The sequence below is a fragment of the Camellia sinensis genome, chromosome 3 (genome assembly GCF_055761805.1).
Source record: "Camellia sinensis isolate YWXY chromosome 3, ASM5576180v1, whole genome shotgun sequence".
Classification (NCBI taxonomy): domain Eukaryota; kingdom Viridiplantae; phylum Streptophyta; class Magnoliopsida; order Ericales; family Theaceae; genus Camellia; species Camellia sinensis.
This window is the reverse complement of record NC_138963.1, coordinates 49,201,067-49,222,783: the sequence shown is the minus strand read 5'-3', so window position 1 is coordinate 49,222,783 and position 21,717 is coordinate 49,201,067. Positions and strand designations below refer to the sequence as shown.

At 40.1% G+C, this 21,717-nt stretch overlaps 1 pseudogene; it reads right to left on the bottom strand.

The window, feature by feature from the left end:
* Positions 1-3,026: 3,026 nt before the first annotated feature.
* Positions 3,027-5,168, bottom strand: LOC145821494 (protein CHROMATIN REMODELING 35 pseudogene; annotated as a pseudogene).
* Positions 5,169-21,717: the final 16,549 nt, after the last annotated feature.

Below are 21,717 nucleotides of genomic sequence, written 5' to 3'. Positions count from 1 at the left end.
ATGAAATTTACCCCTTTTATTAGAAGTTACACCTTTTATGAAAACAAAAGTTATACTTTCTGTGACATAACTTACATCTTTTGTTAAAACAGTTACATCTTTTTTGAAAATTTCCACCTTTTATGGAAAAGTTTTCACCTTTTGTTAAAAACTTACACCTTTTTCGAGAAGTTACTCCTGTTGTGAAATAGTTTTTCTATAAAATTTACACCTTTGATTAGAACTTACACCTTTTCTGAAAACAAAAGTTACACATTTTGTGACATAACTTACATCTTTTGTGAAAACAGTTACACGATTTTTGAAAATTTACACCTTTTATGGAAAATATGTTTTCATAAAATTTTCACCTTTTGTTAAAAACTTACACTTTTTGGGAAAAATATTTACACATTTTCTGAAAAGTTAGTCCATTTGTGAAAAAAAGAAATTGCATACAATTTACACCTTTTATTAGAACTTACACCTTTTGTGCCATAAGTTACATCTTTTGTGAAACATTTACAACTTTTTTCCAAAAAAGGTGTAAATGTTTTCACAAAAGATGTATGTTATTTGACAAAAGTTGTAACTTTTGTGAAAATAAAATGTGTAAGTTTCAACGAAAGGTGTAAATTTTATGAAAAAAATTATTTCTGAAAAGGTGTAAGTATTTTCACCAAAAGGCGTAAAATTTCTGAAAAGGTGTAACTTTTTAACAAAAGGAGTAAATTTTGTGAAAGGAAAATTTTCATAAAATGTGTAAATTTTCAAAAAAAGCTGTAAATGATTTCACAAAAGATGTAAGTTATTTAAGTTTCCTTTTCAAAAAGATGTAAGTTCCAATAGGAGGTGTAAATTTTATGAAAAAATAATTTCACAAAAGGAGTAACTTTTCAGAAATGGTGTATGTACTTCGACTGAAAGGTGTAAACTTTCAGAGAAGGTGTAAGGTTTCACAAAATGTATAAATTTTATGAAAGCAAATTTTCCATACAAGGTGTAAATTTTCAAAAACGTGTAAATGTTTTCACAAAATATGCAAGTAATGTCACAGAAGATGTAAATTTTGTTTTCAGAAAAATGTGTGACTTCCAATAAAAGGTATAAATTTTATGAAAAAAATTAATTCACAAATGGAGTAACTTTTCAGAAAAAGGTGTAAGTATTTGCCCCAAAAGGTGTAAACTTTTAGAAAAGGTGTATGTTTTTAGCAAAATGTGTAAATTTTATGAAAAAATTTATTTCACAAAAGGTGTAACTTTTCAAAAAAGGTTTATGTTTTTCACAGAAGGTGTAAATGATTTCAAAAATAGTCTAAGTCTTCGATTCACAAAATGTGTAAGTTTCAACAAAATGTGTAAATTTTATGCAAAGTTTATTTTACAAAAGAAGTAACTTTTCAGAGAAGGTGTAACTATTTTCAGCAAAAGGTATAAGATTTAAGAAAAGGTGTAAGTTTGAACAAAAGATGTATATTTTTGGAAATAAATTATTTCACAAAAGGTGTAATTTTTGAGAAATGGTGTAAGTTTTTCCACAAAAGATGTAAGTAATTTGGCAAAAGGCGTAAGTTGCGTTGTCAGAAAATGTGTAAGTTTGAACAAAAGGTGTAAATTTTTGAAAAAAAAATATTTTACAAAAGGTATAACTTTTGAGGAATGGTGTAAGTAATTTCACAACAACGTTTAAGTTTTCAGAAAAGGTCAATGTTTTAACAAAATGTGTAAATTGTATGAAGCAATTTCTTTCACAAAAAGTGTAAATTTTCTGAAAAGGTGTATGTTTTTTCACAAAAGGTGTAAGTCACTTCACAAAACGTGTAAGTCATGTTTTCACGAAAGGCGTATGTTTTTTCACAATAGCTTTAAGTGACTTCAGAAAATGTGTAAGTTTTGTTTTTATAAAAAGTGTAAGTTCTAAGAAAAAGTGCAACTTTTATGAACAAAATTAACTTATAAATGATGTAACTTTTCATAAGAAGGTGTAAGTAAAGTCAGAAAAGGTGTAACTTGTCAGGAAAAGTACAAAATTTTCAAAAAAGGTGTAAGTGTTCAGAAAAGGTGTAAATTCCCTTAGCCCATCCGTCTCTTTTCCATCTCGGACCCTCTCTCTCTGCTTGTCTGTCTCTCTCTCTGTCTCTCCGTTGTTCCATTTCCCCGTAGCTATAGGGTTTTATAGAGAAAAATATTTGAGGGCAAAAATCATTTTGAAAGAACAAGCTTATTTATTTGAGTTTAGCGAACATCAATCACTTAAGTTCTTGGGAAGGCTAGCCATGAAAGTGGATGCATAAAGTCTTTTTTGAAGTTGATTTTTGTCGCTAGAGCACAACCGCAAGGGTTAATCGAGCACCACCGTTGCTTTGTCTCCTCCGGTTGGTATGTCCTTTATTTCGCGCTCTCTCTTTCTCTGTCTCCTTGTTTGTCTTTTTTCATTCACATATACCTTCACACCCAACCCGAAATCGACCCAATAGGAACTATTCTGTACTCCATTTTGGTATTTTGTGCTATTCGAATAGGAACTCTTCCCTCTGCTACCCCAAATTGACCCCATAGGAACTATTCTGTACTCGATTTTTGTATTTTCTCCCTTTTGAATAGGAAGTCTTCCCTCTACTATCAGTGCTGCAAGTTGAACATAGGTTTCATAGTAGTTACCAACAAGCATAAAAGGTGTTCTGCAGTTACATGGCCAACTTGTTTGGTTATATATAACCAAAAAAGACTTGAAATTTTTTTTTTGTAATGTTGGCACGGGAAATTTTTTTTTTTTTAGAGTACCCAAAAAAGCAAAAAGAAGAAACTCGAGAAACTAACAATGAGTAATCTTGATTCAGCAACGGCTAGCACACTCGGTTGAATTTTGCTTTCAATTTTGTAGTACTCGGTGATTTTATATTGCCGGAACTTATGTTTAGAAACAAACAACTGTTTGTTTCAGTGCTGAAGTTCATGCATAGTTGACGGTATTGAACTTAAAACATAGGAAAGCTAATTGAAAGAGTTGAAATGAGGATGACGATTTTCAAATTTTGTAGAGAACTATTCGTTCCCCACACCCAATTCTTTTCCCAGAGTTGAACCCTTCACTTTCATGGTTAGCCTTTCCAACAACTTAAGCGGCTGGAGACAATGGCTGAAAACCAATACCTTCTCCCCACCTGAATCGCACAAGCCTAACAGATTAAGGAAGAAGTTTGCCTTCAGTCCTTCTCTAATATCCAACTTATCTAAGATGTGGTCCATCTGGGCATCGTCAATGCCCTCTCTTTCTGTGGTTGACGTGTTTGTAGGTGAATTCTTTAGGAGAGATCTCAACTATGCGTGCACATAGAGTATGCTCCCATCCCAGGTGATGTTGAACTTCTTAACTAAGTTCTTTAGTTCTTCAACTTCATGCACAGTTGTAGGGCTGAGGTGAAGAAATGCAGAAAAGTTAACAAGCCCAGGCAATTCATGAAGAAAATCTCATTCGTAGAATTTGAGAACCTTGCCTGTCATTGCACGCAACTCTTGAATGACGGTTACCTTTCTCTTGAAATTATCATCTTTTCTGTTGAATAGCAGTTACATTTGAAGAGAAAGGTAGCTGTCATTCAGGAGTTGCGGGCAGTCTGGACTTTATTGAGCGAGTTCATGAATTGCGTACTTTTTTTTGTGAGAGTATGACCTTTGTCCAGAATGAGAATGGATGGGTATGTTAGTAATATTTGTTGGCAGGCAGCGGCAGCCTTGTTTGTTTCATTGTCACATACAATTGAAGAAACTTGCTTGAAAAGTATTATTCTCTGATCTGCCCACTGTCTGAGCACCCGAAGGTCTTGCGCTCGATTATCCACTTTTACATAGTAGACGTCATATAGAGGAATGTCCTCAACTTGCCATGTGAAGAACTCTTTCTTTCATGTAGCCAGAATGCCTCTTGGCAGCACCACCAGTGGTCTAGCATGGGGATACTTGGTTAGAAAGCTCCGCATAAAAGTAATTGTCATCAAAGTTTTTTGAGAGCCTAGAGTGTGGGCCAGGATGCAGCCACCTCGATTCTCTGCAACCAAGTTGCTCAGTAGGAAGTTGAAGCCCTCAACTTGATGGGGTTTCATCTGGTTTTTGTGCCTGGGATGAGCACCAATTTCAGTGACAACAGAATCCTGTCTAGATAGTTTAGCCCCATCATGAAATAGTTCAGTTGCTTCCTTGCCCTTTGTAGTTGGGCTTTCATATGTGAGTGTAGTCCTTTAGCCCTAAATGAAAAACAAAATGTAGTCCTTCCTCTTCAATTTTTGGGAAATTATGCATTTATCGTTTGTACAAATAATTATTTCAATTGTAAGCTGTGTGAACTAAATGCAAAATTTTGATGTGTGTCCTTTCTTTTGACCGTTTCAAAATCTGTATATGTGTTGGGAAATTATGCATTTTGTTGTTTGTGTTTATGCAAAATTTTCAAGTTAACAACCACATGTTGAAGTCGTTTCTTTGTGTTCTTGTAAATATTGATTGGAATACTTTGCAGGAATTGTCATCATTGCATCTGATGGATATTCGTCACCTCGCACCAACAATGTTAGTTTTCTTCTTCAAGACTTGCTACCAGTTGGTTTCGTACATATGTTTGTAAACAAATGAAATCCATCACCAAGGAATACGTTGAATTTTTTTTTGCATCAATTGTTACAACAGTCCATGCACTTTTTTCTTTGTGTTATTTGTTTTGCACAAATTTTGAATGGCCTCGCTTTGCATCGTCAATTGTGAACTTTTGTTTCAATTACATCCATTTGATTACAACTCTTCACTGTTTTCTATCAGAAAATATGCATATACGTGGCAACTGTATTTTTTGTTATAGTCAACTTATAACTTTACTCAACTTAGATAATCTCAATCAATTGACATTACAATATTTGTTATGAAAATCACAAATGGCATTAGAAATTTGACCAAAATTGTCCACGAAATTTAAAATGACGTGTCAAAATTGAGGGAGTTTAAAGTGCATCGATTCAAATTAGACAACGGACAAAATGTGTACACCACCACTGTAATTTTCCCTTCAATCTAATTTGTATGATTTGCTCTTTCATAAAGGGGAAGGAATAGGTTGAAGACAATTGGCGAACAACAAATCCAAATGTCTGACACTATCGCTGGTTCTTCTCGAAAGCGGCCAGTTGCACCATTCATTTGTTACAGGTACTAGTTGTTCATTTTGACAATTTGGAATTACATTTTTTGTAATGAAAATACGCGCCTTGTCGAAGTTCAGTTTATGATGTTTGAAATTGGTTTTGTTCCGCATGTCTGAAAATGTTTAAATTGGTGTCCATTCAGTCCCGGATGTATGAAAGGTGTGTTATGTAGATTTCGGGGCCAGCTTGACATAAATACTTGTATATATATATATATATGCATTAATATTTAAGATTTAGTGATGATAAGCTTCACGATGCTTGCATGCCGCCAGCAACAATTGAAGGAAATGCAAGGGCCAGACAACACTCGACGAAAAATGGTGAGTGCGGAAATCTGTATTCTCTATAATACACTATGATGGAAACACATGCTTTCGTAAGGTAATTACGTACTTAATGTTTTCGTAAATGCATTTGGGTAGGTCCTGCTTTGCTGACATTGTTGGTTGTATTTTTGTACTTATTTAAGGGTAATTACATACTTCATGTTCTCTATATATGCACCGAAGTCGCACCATGTGCACCTAAGTCTGAAAAGATAATTACGTACTTTATGTTTTCGTAAATGCATTTGGGTAGGTCCTGCTTTGCTGACATTGTTGGTTGTATTTTTGTACTTATTTAAGGGTAAAAAATGTGTAGGGTAAAAGGCAACTCCGCATATCATTGAAGTCAATTGTTGAGCTAGTTAACCGGTTCAACGAAGCACAAAAGCAGGCAGTCATTGACATTGGGTTTGGTGGCCTCTTGGGGATAAAGTGTACACGTATAGATCACGACTTGTGCGCATGGTTGGTACAGAACTTCGATCCTGACAGTAGTTCATTGAATGTTCATGGTCGTCAACTCAGGCTCACCTGTACGACAGTTAATGTTTTATTAGGAATATGGTGTGAAGGCGATGACGTGCAATTGACTGGGTCATTAGAAGCATATCCCAATATCTACGAAGAGGTTGGAGTTGTTAACGGAGTCATGCCTTTGAACAAGTTGAGACTTTATCTAACCGAGACTGATGGTGTGGAGGACGAGTTTCGGAGGAAATTTGTGCTTTACGTCTTGGGGGCCATGTTGTGTCCTACCACAATGACTGCCTTGAAGCCATCGTTCATTCATGCTGTGAAGGACGTGAATGGTATGCGAACTTGTTATTGGGCAAAGTTGACACTACAATTCCGACACAACGGTGTTCGCAAGTATAAGAGTAAAGGTCATCACGTTGCAACTGGATGTGTTTTCCTACTAATGGTATGCGAATAACTTGATTGCTTTTTTCATTCTCCCGTTCATATGTTTCATACATTATTCTGCCATGGTTCAACAAATTGGGCTTGATTGGGATATACAATGTTACCTGCTATGTGAGTACGACAAATAACACTCTTCCTGACCAAGTATGGTATTCGCAGAAAGATATTTTCTGCAACCACCGTCATGAATTTAAGAACAAAGAGTACAGGGCAAAAAGTATCATGGACCTCAATGGAGGAACCAATTTGCCTACGTTGCGAAGAGGGGAACATAATTGATTGATCTTCATCGGTTTGGAATAATCAATCAGACACAGAACTGACACAAGAAATATTATACACATTTTTAGGAAGAGTTGAAGAAGAATATACAGAAGAAACCTTGATAGGACCATGACCAAACCAAACGTATTGATTCTGGGAAAGGTCTTTCGGGTTGCAGCCATTCATATATACAAACATGTACATAACTTTTTTTTCTTGGTTTCATCAATAAAGTCCTTGGTTTGCTGTACGTTTCCCCCTCCCCCCCCAAAAAAAAAAACATTGCATGATATGTGCCGATAAAGTTGACAGCATCATAAACAAAATTGGTATTCTATGTACGTTCAGCTGCAAAATTGACAAGAATGAATGTCATTGTTACTGAATATAGTTGATTTTTGTGGGAAGAAGAAATTAATTATGGTGTGCCCCTTAATGTCCACAGCTATTGTACCTTGATTGTGTTTGTCTGAGCTCCACAAGTATGTCGGCTACAACGCGGTCCACGCCTCGGCTTCATGATTGGGGTAATACCCAAATACGGGAGATGCTGCGATGTATCAGAAGGAAGCAAAATTTCCCAACAATTGTGGTAAGCACTCCAACCACCGTGCACATTTTACACCATCGACCCACTTGTCTTCAACATACAATGTCAGACTTCATTTATGCGTTTCTATGATTAGGTGGAGTTTGATTATAGTAACGACGAAAGCGACGCCGATGATGCTGACATGGATGCACACCATATCGATAACCAACAAAAAGGACAGTATGATGAAGTCCGTATGAGCAACGTAGAGTCCGACATTCGCGAACTAAAGGAAATGATGAAGCAAGTTCTCCAGAACCAAACAGATTTAATGGAGATATTGCGACATTTCCAAGGCAAGCAAGTTGTTGACCATGACAAGGTAATTTATCCAATCATTACACAATTTTGACACAGTTGAGCCACATCATTTGAAGATGATTTATAAGACTAAGTTGACGTATGTGTTTGTATGATTAGGTGGAAGGCAATGATGTGTGTATCATTAACCACTCCTCCAATGTTGCTGAACTGAAGGAAATGCTGAAGCAACTGCTTCAACGTTTTAGTTTGGGCTACAACAAACCGTTCACTGAACAAACCAATTTAGGTGAACTGAAGCAAATGCTACACCACCTCATTGAAGGTATATTCTGTAGACCACAACCGGCAAGCGTGGACAAATAGGGTGTGGACCCTGCTGTTGGAGTGAAGGCGTATGACAATGGCGTGGTCAAACCATCTAACGAAGTTAACCCAATGGAGTGTAATATTTCAGATGTACAAGGGGTAGATCACCAACAACAGAATGTGAAGGGAACCTTGGCAAGGGACAAAAGTCATTTCCATGATGGACACAAGTTGAACATCGAAGAAAGTGGGGACAACTGTCACGACCCAAACCCGCCCCTATGGGTTTAACATCGTAACCAGCCAGTAATCCGTGATTACCGAAGGCCTGCTTAACAGTAAAACCAATAGTACAGAGTAAGGGGCTGGTGGAAGCCAAATAGTAAATAAAAGATGTCCAATAAGCTGTGAAAATCTGAATGCAAAAAGACTTTTATGAACAAGCCACATTCATAACCAAAACATATGTACATACATCATATACACAAACGTCCAGGGTAGGGACCAAATCCCTTCACCATAACTGTACGGTCAAGTCTTATTCAGTCAATACAAAACAGAGACAAAAGGGTGATCCTGAAACACCCCAAAATAGTCTTAGCTTCAACGGACTCGGAGCCTCGAAGTGAGGCGCGATGGTTGGCTTGACAAAACAAGAGCTTAACTTGACGCTCTTAACTTCGGTCCGGTGCCTGGACACCTACATATAAATATAAACAATGAGCTAAAGCCCAGTGAATAACAAATGCGTAAAGGGGTTAAGAATGAATGTCCATTCATTAATTAAAGCAGTCATTTGCATTGGTAAATCAGTTATGGCTCATATTTCAAGCCATAACAGTTATTTGGAAACCATAGTAGTCATATGTGGTACATCCAATAGCAAAACAGCACAGCGGGTCTTAATAGACCGAACAGTCAGTTGATGGCCATCAAAATAGTAAACAGTAGTAGTTCTAAACATTGGAACTGACAGAGATCTTTGTAACAGTAACAGTAAGTTGCTATGGATGCCACGAGTACAGTTCATAAATAGGACAAACATTCAGTCAGTAAATAATGTTACTTTAGAACGTAGTACAGTCAATCGTTCAGAAAATAATTGTAATTAAACGTATCTTTACAACATTGTTACTCACAGAGCACTGGGCTAAAGACAGGCTAGTCAGTATCCTCGGGTGCCAACCCTACACAGTTGCAGAACGAACACACACACTAAGTTACACACATGGGATTAATAGCTTAGCCCCTAAACTTGACTTGGTGTGGTTCTATAACATTATCCTCATTAAGATGCCGTAAACTTGACCTAGGAATGCTTAGGATGAAATGAGGATGCAAAAATGTACTGCAAAACACTTTTCAAATTCGATGAAACAGGGGTCCACGCTCGAGCGTGGCTTTCTACGCTCGAGCGGACATGCAGACAATGAAGCTCCGCTCGAGCGTGACTCCTTTCGCTCGAGCGGGCTGCAAACTCATGAAAAGTACTGGTTGCATGATATTCACGCTCGACGGACGCTCGACCTCCGCTAGAGCGTGAGATTCAGACCCTTGCTCGAGCGTGAACTCTCTTGCTCGAGCGGACTGCAAAACACATGAACTTCTGGGCATATGCATTTCACGCTCGAGCGTGACTTTCTACGCTCGAGCGGAAGTGCATGTACTCAGAGTGTACACTCGAGCGTCAAGTCCTCCGCTCGAGCATGGATCCAAAATTTGGAATTTCCAGATTGATCCTCAAGCACAAAACTCAACTTCTAAAGCTTCAAATTCGATTTTTCTGGGCTAATTTTCTGGAAAACACTTAGAAACCCATAATACAACATGTTTCAAAGATCATTTTATAAAATCAAGCCCAAAGGTGTGATAATTGGACACAATTGCAAAGAAACTTGAAGAACATAGCAAAAACACAACATGCGTGAGTGTTTATGAATTCCAATGCTCCAAAACATAGTGAATTCATGGACTACAACCAAAATATGGACATGCATGTGGAAATTCTCATGTAATTGATCTCAAAACTCAATAATATGGACATGCATGCACACATTGCTACTCAATTCAACTCTTTAGGCTATAACTTGACTATAATCTCCAATACTTCCATGAACCATGCAAGAACAACTTAAATTCACAATTAAGAGGAAGAACTCCCTACCTTAAGTCTTGAATTCTAGGTGTAGGAGCCTAATTTCTCAAGTTTCCTTCAAATTCTCCTAAGTTCCAAGCCAAACTTTGTTGAATCAACACTTCACTTCCAACTCTCTCTCTCTCTCTCTCCCTCTCTCTCTCTCTCTCTCTCTCTCTCTCGGTTTTGGTCTAGGAAAAGTGATGAAGAATGATGCCAAACATATATGAATCAAGACTAAATAAATGGCCTAGCATTAATCCACTCAATGGCAATTTGATAGTAAATGCAAACTAATGTAATTTAACTTTATTTATTCTAATTCAATCATTCCTAATCAAATTTTAATGAAACCTACCATAAAATCATATAAATCCTAATTGGCATATAACACTAATCATTTTCTGATTTGGTCACCGATAAGGTCTTCAATTTGCAATTCGAAGTCACAACATGAACAGATCATTGAATGACAAACAGATAGAAATGCAATTACAGCAATATACTCATGCAATCACTTTAGAATTTCATCTTAACCAATTACTTATCATGCTCAAACACAATTTAATACTAATTTGAGGTGAGGGTTGTCACAATCTTCCCTCCTTAGAAGAGTTTGGTCCTCCAAACTCGGATTACCTTCATTTTGGAAGAACACTGGGTCTAGGGGGAACAATTCAGGATATCTTTTCATCATATCGTTTTCCATTTCCCAAGTGGCATAAATGCCACCATGGTTTTGCCAATCCACTTTTACTAATGGAATTTCTTTATTCCTCAACTTCTTGATTCACCGGTTTACAACCTGAATAGGCTGCTCTTCATAAGTGTAGTCATCACTTAGCACTACACGGGTAGGCTCAATAACATGGAAGGGATCCCGAAGATAATCCCTCAACATTGAAATATGGAAGACATTATGCATATGCCCTATTTCAGGAGAAAGCGCTACTTGATACGCCACTGGATTAATCTTTTCAATGATTTCATACGGCCAAACATATCTCGGTGCTAGCTTTCCCTTAGCCCCAAAACAAGTCTATCCTTTCATTGGTGTCACTTTAACAAAAACATGATCACCCACTTCATATTCCCTGTCTCGCCTTCGGACATCCGCATAATGTTTCTGTCGGCTTTGTGCGGTTTTCAATCTTTGTTGAATCAGTTTCACCTTTTCCGTGGTCTCATGTACAATTTCGGGCCCAAGTAGAGGCCTGTCTCCAACTTTTGCCCAACAAATAGAAGATCGACATTTTCTGCCATATAAAGCCTCGAAAGGCGCCATACCAATGCTCGAGTGGAAACTGTTGTTGTAGGCAAATTCAGCTAAAGGTAAATGACTTTCCCAATTTCCTTGGAAATCAAGAACACACATGCGCAGTAAGTCTTCCAGAGTTTGGATGGTTCTTTCTGATTGGCCATCTGTCTGAGGATGGTATGCACTAGTCAGTCTCAATTCAGTACCTAATGCCGTTTGCAGACTTTGCCAAAATCTTGATGTAAACTTCGAGTCCTTATCAGAAACAATAGACACAGGCACTCCATGCAATCTAACAATCTCATCAATATAAATTGTAGCCAATTTGTCCACATTATAAATTGTTTTGACAGGTAAGAAGTGAGCAGATTTAGTCAATCGATCAACAATAACCCAAATTGAGTCCATACCTTTACTGGAGCAAGGTAATCCGAAAATAAAGTCCATAGTGATATGTTCCCATTTCCACTCCGGTATTTGTAAGGGCTGAAGTAAGCTTGCGGGTCGTTGATGTTCAGCTTTAACTTGTTGGCAATGTAGACATTTCGACACAAAGTCAGCGATCTCTTTCTTCATTCCCGGCCACCATAAATTAAGTTTCAAGTCTTGGTAAATTTTTGTATTTCCTGGATGAATGGAAAGTTTTGAATTGTGGCCTTCCTGCAAAATTCACCTTTTCAGTCCAGATTCATTCGGTACACATAACCTTCCCTGAAATTTCAATACATTGTTTTCAAATTTAAAGTTCGGCCTTGGTTTGGATTCCCGTTCATCAATGATCTTTTTCAAAAAGTCGTCTAGGTGTTGTTTCTCTTTAATCTCTTCAACAAGAGCCGGTTGAGCAGAAATAGCAGCCAATGTTCAACCTTGTTCTCGCAAAACAATCTCAACTTCAATTTTCTCAAGATCACATAGTAGTTCTTTCTGTCCGGTGAGTAAACAGGCCAAATTCCCAATTGATTTCCAACTAAGTGCATCAGCAATGGTGTTAGCTTTCCCCGGATGGTACAAAATTTGCAAGTCATAGTCCTTTATCAGTTCTAACCATCTCCGTTGCCTCATGTTCAACTCTTTCTGTGTAAAGAAATATTTCAGACTCTTGTGATCTGTGTACACTTCACATGTTGCCCCATATAAGTAGTGGCGCCAAATTTTCAATGTGAATACCACTGCAGCGAGTTCTAAATCATGAGTCGGGTAATTCTTTTCATGTGGTTTCAGTTATCGGGAAGCATACGCAGTAACTTTACCATTCTGCATTAATACATATCCCAAACCCTTATAAGAAGTGTCACTGAAAATAGTAAATCCATCCGTACCTGAGGGTAGGGTAAGAATCGGTGCAGTCACAAGTCGAGTCTTCAATTCTTGGAAAGTTGATTCTCTTTGATCGGTCCAGTCAAATGACGTTCCTTTTCGAGTCAACTGAGTCAACGGTAAAGCAGTTTTGGAAAAATCTTTCACGTACCTTCTGTAGTACCCGGCTAAGCCTAAGAAACTTCGAACTTCAGCAACATTAGTTAGTCTAGGCCAATTCACCACTGCTTCAATCTTCTGTGGGTCAACTGAAATGCCATCCTTACTAATCACATGTCCCAAAAACATAACATTATCAAGCCAAAATTCACACTTTGTTAGTTTTGCATACAGTTTCTGTTCTCTTAAGGTCTGTAAAGCAATTCTCTAATGACGTTCATGTTCTTCCTTACTCTTGGAATAAATCAAAATGTCATCTATAAAAACAACCAAAAATTCATCAAGGAATGGTTTGAAAACTCTGTTCATAAGGTCCATAAATGCAGCAGGCACATTAGTAACTCTGAAAGGCATAACAAGAAATTCATAATATCCGTACCTCGTTCGAAAGGCAGTCTTTTCAATGTCCTCTATTTTGACTTTCAACTGGTGATATCCGGATCTAAGGTCAATTTTGAAGAAAACCTGGGCACCTTGGAACTGCTCAAATAAATCATCAATACGAGGCAATGGGTATTTATTTTTCACTGTTACCTTATTCAATTCACAGTAGTCAATGCAGAGTCTTAGCGAGCCGTCTTTCTTTTTCACAAATAAAACTGGGGCGCCCCACGGTGAAGTACTGGGCTTGATGAACTTCTTATCCAACAATTCTTACAGCTGAATTTTCAGTTCTTTCAATTCGGTAGGTGCCATTATGTACAGAGCTTTAGAAACTGGCTGTGTACCTGGTAACACTTCAACAGTGAACTCTATCTTCCTATCAATGAAATCCCCTGGCAGATCATCAGGAAAAACATCTGGGAATTCTCTGACTATAGGAACACTGTCCACATTAGCTTTGGCATCAGTAGGTAAAATCAGCATGCAACATAAATACCCTTTATACCCCTTTTTAATCAATTTAAAAGCTTTCATGGACGAAATCAGATATGGGGGAGGTACTACACCAACTCCGTTAAACACAAATTCAGGTAAACCAGGCGGACGGAAAATAACTTGTTTCGTTACTGTAGACGTCCCCGAACGCCCCCGGGAGGAACGAGCTCCCGTTCCGTTCATATTTGGGGTCACTACAGCTCAGGACTCTCAAATTTGTCACGGTTCTAAGTCTGAACCAAAGAGTCCAAATCCGGCAAATCGTTTTGAGAAAAACAGATTTTTGAAAGAAATGCCAAACATGGACTGCTTTGCCAGATACAGAGTCGCCACCTAAATATTTTTTAATGGGAAATTTAGGAAACCCTGACTCGGTGCCAAAAGGCCACGTGTCCGTCATCACCAAAGTTGCCTCGGCTCGGGAACTTGGGTACGATTGGGGAAGGTCACTTCGTGAGCACCCCCGCTCGCCCGATCAAAAGATCGGCCTCTACTAACCATGATATCAATTTTTGAAAATTTTGTGTGTCCTTATTCCGGTTATTAGCCTAGGTTACTATGTGATGCACACAGCATATAAGTATAGACTGGATCGCCTGAATTGGAACCAAAACATTTCATGTTCGTTTTTTTGAAAGAGGTTTTGCTACCCGCAGGTAGGCTTGAAACATTTGATGATTTATCCCAATTCAGATAACCCAACCTTCACCCACAGGCATTCGGGCAGTTATATCATATAAGCACGTAGCCTCATGGTAAGCATGCTATTCATGGCAGCCACTCACACGTATGCAAGGATGCTAAAGCATAAAACTTACCGGGCACTCCAAGCCAAAATAGAAACTACATTAGAAATCATGCATGATCCTAAGTATACAAAAAAATGCCTAATGCAACACATGCAAAATGCAACTATGGCAGGCTCGGCTATTCTAATCATGGCATATGGAGTGCTACAACTAACATGTATTCAACTTTGAAATTGAAAGTACAATGCAGTTAGTATGATGCGCCGAGCCCGGTGCATGCAATACAGATGAATGGATGCAAACATGCTGTCATACTGTATGCTAATTTAAATATGCCCTAATCTAACCATCATAAGCAGGTAAATAAAAGGGAGAAAGACGTGGGGTTGGAAGACATACAACACACACACGCACACTTATTACAGTTATGCCCTCGCGCAGAGGGTCCGAATAAATAATACAGTCCAAATATTACAGTCCGAATATTACAGTCCGAATAATATACAAATTCCTAATTAATTAATGAATTAACTACGAAAGCTGTAAAACTGGCATGCAAGCCAGGGACTGCCTCGCCTCTGATGGATGATGTATGTTAGGCTGCTTTGCGCGGAAATCCACCGGGATGCCCCGATTAGCCTCTGTTTTACAATTATTCTTGAAAAGCGTGCCAAGCTTTGAAAGTTGCTGATTCCTGATTTTGCTGCAACAGAGAGCAGGAAAGGGGCATAGCAGTGTATTTTCACAAATATATGCATGTCTCGATCCTCGTGCCACCAATCACGCATACCGAGGCATGATGGCCGGGGAGTCAAAATGCACAACTCAATATAGAATGGATGCACATGAAAACTACAGCTAAAACCTAACTCCATCATAGATAATCCGGAGTGTCGGTGACTGGGGAATTGAGACACATTCCGTCACTCGGAGTACGAAATGTACCTCGTTTCCCGTGCCCAGGCTAACTCCTATCCCGAACACGATGCAATATGCATGACATGCAACTAAGATGCAATCCTAACATACATCATGCTATGGAATGACATGCCTCGAAATGCGTGCACACAGGCACGCAAACCGAGAAAATGGCAGAATGTGATCTAAGATACAACTTAGTATGCACTATGCTGTGAAAATTATATGCCTCGAAATGCGTGCACACGGGCGCGCAAACCGAGAAAATGACAGAATGCAATCTAAGATACAACCTAGTATGCACTATGCTGTGAAAATGAGATGCCTCGAAATGCGTGCACACGGGCACGCAAATCGAGGCGATGGTATATGCAATGAAAGTGATTAAAATGGCATGGAAAATGTAACATGGGCTTATACTAACATGAGAGAGCCTTAGCCACACTCACATAAGAGGCCGGTTGATGAAAATGAAGTGCCTCGAAATGCGTGCACACAGGCACGCAAACCGAGGCGATGGCAGAATGCGATGAAATGACATGGAAATGACAAATGGGCTTATACCAACATGAGTGAGCCTCAGCCACACTCACATAGGATGCCGGCGGATGAAAAATGAAGTGCCTCGAAATGCGTGCACACGGGCACGCAAACCGAGGCGATGGCAAAATGCGATGTAATGACATAGGAATGGAAAGCAATAATTCTAATGGAATTTCAGCAGTAAAATATGGGGGAAAACAGTCCCGAAATGAGGCGAAATGACACCAAATGCAAGGAATTGTCCCGAAATGCGAATTTAGGCACCCGAAATGGCCTATAGCTATGCCAAACATGCACAATATGGACATGCAATGCAAAGACAGAAGCTAGACAGTCCCGAAAAAGGAACTTTCACAGTTATAAACATGGCCGAACAGCAAGCATAGGTATGGCGAAAATGGCATGCAAGAATAGGGGCCAAGAGAGGGGTAATGAAGCAACTGATATAAGCAAAATTCAAACTGAAAAATTTCCTTCTACAACATTTAAGAGGGATAAAAAATATGAATGTTTATAGTATATGGAAAGCCTCGAATCAATATACAAACATGCTAAAAAAAGACACAAGATTGAGGCTCAAAAGGTGCTATAACATGAAGTATACAAAATAATCATCAAAAAGAAAACAAATGTTAATGAAACATGAATTATAGGCTAAAATAAGGCCACTTTCAGTTCGGACCAAGGTCCAAAAACAGAAGCAAAGGGGGTTGCCAATTTATGCAAAAATGGGGCCAAATAAGGGATATAACTACAAGTGACACATGGAGGCACCAAATGGTGAGGGGTCCTTCAACAATGTTGAAGAAGGGCCCAAAATAAGAATATTCACAGATTACATCATGCTCAAAAACAGATTACTCATGGGCCAAAAATAGCATGCAAGATTATGACATATAAGAGGATCAATGAAGCAAGTGCATCATGGAGGGCTCAAACAGGGTTGAGCCCTTAATGAAAAGTGAAAATGAGCTCAAAATAGGGCCACTTTAAGTTATGGCCGGAGCTTGAATGTATAAGAAGGAGAGGCTAAGAAATATTGCAAAGAAAAGCTCAAAAAAGAGAAAATGGTAACTCACCCTTGGAGACAAGTATTTTGTTGCTTCTTGGACCAATTTGCAGCTCCTTTAGCCTTTGAGAAGCCCTCCTTGTTGCTGGAAATGAAGTGGTAGTGGTAGAGCTTGGTGGTGATGAAGAACACAAGGTGTAGGGCTTAAGGTTTTTTAGGAAAATGAGAAGGATGGAGATGGAGTTGTGTATGGAGGCTTGAAGAACAATTTTTCTAACCCTTGAATGTGATATAGCTTGCTTGTTATAAGGGCCAAAAAGGGGGTGTAAAGGTGGGGGAAAAGGAGAGCAACTTTCCCCCACAAAATATCCCCCGGATATTGATATTTTCTGGGGGATAAAGCTCCACAGCTGTAAAGTGCACAGTGCAAAGAGCTCGGCCGGCCTGTTACTTTTGCTCCAGGTGGCCGGCCGGCTAGGGGTCAAAAGGTTCAAGCAGATTTTCTGGCCGGCCACCAATTGATGGTGTCCTCCTATGTGTGTACAACACAACCCTGTGGTTAAAAGTCCAAGAAAGTGGGTCCAAGGGGTTCAACATTAGCTCGGAAAGAGGGGTTCAAAAGGGTCAGGTGGAATTACTGGCCGGCCACCAACTTTTAGGGTCCTTCCATGTGTGTACATCACAAATATGTGGTTCAAACTTCAAGAATGTGACCCCAAGGTGTTCAACATTAGCCCGGAAGTGTGAAAAACGGGCGTCGGAGGGCGTCGGAGGATGTATAACTGGTTGTTGCAACAATTGCTGGCCTCCCACCCTTCAGTTACCTCCCCGGTGATAAAACAGAGGTACCTGCCAAAAATGAACGAAAACCGTTGCAAAACGAAAGCTCGGGGACCAAAACGCGCAGTTCGAGGTCCCGAAAATGGGCTGTTAAGCACCGCAAGTGGCGTTCGACCACGAAGTGGGTTTCTCAGACCCCAGTGTCCCTTAAAAGGGAGAAAATAGGAAGTATGCCGAAAACCGGAGCAATAGGAGATGGTTAAGCGGTCCCGAACCGAGGCACACGGCCTGACGGCTCCGAAAACCGGAAACCGGACTCCGAAATGGGAAAAATGGCCTACGGCCACCAAATGTAGCCTACGGACATTGAGAGATGGTCTACGGGACCTCTCCCTTCCCTCAGGAAAAGAAACAAAGAAAATCGAGCCTGGTTCGCAAACCGAGGCAAAGTACAAAAGAGGGTTCAGAAGTCCGGAGGCAGGGCTCACGGCCGTGACTCTGAAACTTCTGAACGAGCACATTATGCAACATCACCAAGTGCTCAATCAGTGACGTCTGAGTCTGAAGGTCGGTCAAAAATGGGGTGTCTACAGTTGCCCCTCTTTGACAGAACTCGGAAGTCATAAGTGACGGGAGTGAATGTCAAAGCCCAGAGACGACCCATTTTTGACAAGGCCGAAGACTTAGACAAACATACAAAATAGACAAAGATGTGCCCGCAGGCATGCACGCAGGCAGGGGCAAAATGCAAATGATATGCAAGCAGATTTTGAAGATTGGACTTATACGCTACGCGAGGCCGGTTTTGAAAGTTGGACTTATACGCTACGCGAAGCCGGTTTTGAAAGTTGGACTTATACGCTACGCGAAGCCGGTTTGACGAGTGGACTTATACGCTACGCGAAGCCAATTTGACGAGTGGACTTATACGCTACGCGAAGCCAATTTGACGAGTGGACTTATACGCTACGCGAAGCCAATTTGAAAGTTGGGGATTCATGCAATGCACTGTAACGTAGTGGATAAAATGCAATGTAATAGCTAAGAGGTAAAGGTACCTTATAGGGGCAATTGGCAATGACTTACCTCATGCTGCTGGGGATCTTCCACTTCTTTTTGGTTGAACTGCAGGTACAACTTTTCTCCCTGACCATGGTCGCAGCTTTCCCTATTCTCCAACGGGGTGACAGACTAGGTTGGTTCAGTATCTAGAATTGAGGTGCATACACGCTATCTCAACCTATGGGGCTTCCATACAGATTTCAAGCCGAGGACACGCCTCTGGGTATTTAAACCAGACTTTAGTTACGGAAATCCCGAACCTTTGTGTTCTAGGCATGAGCCATTCGAACTCTAGTTTCCACCGTCGCAGTTGGTCTCCTAGGAACTCACTGCAAACACAGGCAGGTGGCTATACCGGACCACCGGAAGTCGTTCGGGCACGACAAACACCAAAGGAATTACACCTTTAGAGGATTTAAGGTTTCCTAGACCAGGAGTGCACAAGAGAGTGCGAATAAAGATGCAGGATTTAAGGTCTCCGCAGACCAGAGGATTTAAGGTCTCCCAGACCGGGGAGTGCACAAGACAGTGCGATGCAGAGTGAATGCACAAAACAGTGCTAAACAGATGCACAAAATAGTGCGACGCTAAAGGTGTACAATACAGTACGAGCAAGGTGAATGCACAAAACAGTGCGATACAAATAAGGTGCGCAAGATAGCGCGATACAATGCACTAACAAGTACAGGTGAGATGCGCAAGATAGCGCGATGGAATGCATGCAAAATGCAAGTAAGGTGCACAAAACAGTGCAGTGCGCAAGAAAGCGCGAGTGATTTGAAATGCACAGGACAGTGCGATATGCTAAATAGCGCGATTGAAATGAAATGCACTAGACAGTGCGATGCGCTAAACAGCGCGATTGATTTGAAATGCACTAGACAGTGCGATACGCTAAACAGCGCGATTGATTTGAAATACACAAGACAGTGCGATGCGCTAAACAACGCGATTGAAATGCACTAAACAGTGCGATATGCTAGACAGCGCGATTGATTTGAAATGCACAAGACAGTGCGATGCGCTAAACAGCGCGATTGAAATGAAATGCACTAGACAGTGCGATGCGCTAAACAGCGCGATTGATATGCACTAGACAGTGCGATAAAATGCATCTTCTATGCAAGTATGGGGGGCATTTTCCACGCAGAAGATACAGGCATTTTCTATGCAAGTATGGAAGCACATTCTATGCAATATTAAAAGCAAGCATATTCTATGCATGAAACAAGCAAAGCATATTCTATGTAGAATCGAAAGCAAGCATATTCTATGCAGAATCGTAACGATGTGCGGCACGCATGCCACAGAAGTGTATATGAAAGCGCACATTCTATGCAGTAGAGGAGCATCAAATATGTACTCTGGTGCCTCTGATTTACCTCTTAGAGGACTTTGCAACACATTCAGCTCAAAAGGGCACACCCTGTTCATGTTGGCGAGAGGTAACATCTGCTGCTGCTGCTTTAATGGCCATTCTGACTTGAAGCATGCTTAAATTTGGAGTAGAGGCACACTCATTCTTCAGAGCACTGACAAGGCCTGAAGAGGTACATATGGAATGCAATCTCAGAATTTTCTAAAGGTGAAACACACTCAGATGGTCAAAATTTTCCTCACTTTCTTTTGCTTTGTAGTCCGGAACTTATATAGCTTCAGATAGGTCCTTGTCTTGCTGCTCTGACAATGACCTGGGTTGAACCCTGCGGTTTTATGAAAGAATGAATCTTGTTTTGCACAGATGTGGAGAACGGCACGGCACTCTGAGCGTAAAACGATTTTATTTTGGAATTGGTAAATGAGCTTTTGACCGGGTATCGAGCCTACGACTGAACATAGCGAAAAAGACTCAACAAGGAAATAAAAGGCACACAACCTAGACACATCGAGTAACACTCGAAACGACTCAAAACAAGAATCGAGATAAAAACAAAAAGACACGACACTCAGACGTGCACGGGGAGCCTGTTTCACCGGGTAGTGTTTCCCACCCTTTCTTATTTGTGGTTCTTACATCACTCAGCCCTCAAGCTCTGTTTTTCTGAAAAAGCCCTCTTCTCACTTTTCCTCTCATCGCACATCTCTCTATTCTTCATTCTCTCATTTTTCATCCCTCCCCTGGGTGGTTGATGGACGAACAGCAAACTGTGGGCTCGTGCCCCTAGCATTCTGCTAGATTCTCTTTCTTCTGCTCACAACTAGTGAATTCCTCCCATGGAAGGGTTGCGCTACAACTGGGTGTGTGGCAAATCCGCAGCTAACATCAGTTGATGATGCTTTGCTGGGGAGCTTGGACGTGATAAGATCTGTCCAGATGATGGAGTGGAATATCTTGTCCCATTCTAGTTCGTGCTTCGCACTTTGCTCGATACCTCGTTGCTTGGAGGATGTGAGAGCTTTCTGCCCTTTGTTGTGCCCTTTTCTGGAAGATAGAGTGCCCTTCTTGGCAAGTATGTTGACAATGGGAAAGACAGGAAGCCTGACTCAACTGTGCCCCTAGTTCATCATTTCGACCATTTTTGTTTTAGTTTTCTCCTAAAAATTTTTGACCAAAATGAGAGTTAGATTAACATGCTTGTTCAATTTTCTGATTTAAAATCATGCAAGTTAGGCTATGAGCACTGAGAGTTTTCCTTTTTTGGGTCCAAGAAGTGGTCCAGTTTTGAAAATGGGATACTTTTCGAGAAGAGTTAGTCAACCCTAGTAAAAATTCTCAAAAACTATTTTTTCAAACGATCACTGCTCAACGAGCACGGAACCTACTCTCGAGATGCACAACTTCGGATTCGAAGGAAGATTGCCCCTTGCTTGAGGGGAACTGTATGGCAACGGAAAGTTGCCCCTTGATTGAACAGCACCACGGCGCATTGAATGGCAACGGAAAGTTGCCCCTTGTTTGAATGACACCGCGGTGCATTGAATGGCAACGGAGAGTTGCCCCTTGTCTGAATGGCACCATAGTGCATTGTAATCTGCCCTCAGAGCGATGATTGCAACCGAACTCCCGGATATAGAAAAAAAAAAAAAAAAAAACAAAGATGACCGGAACCATCGCAT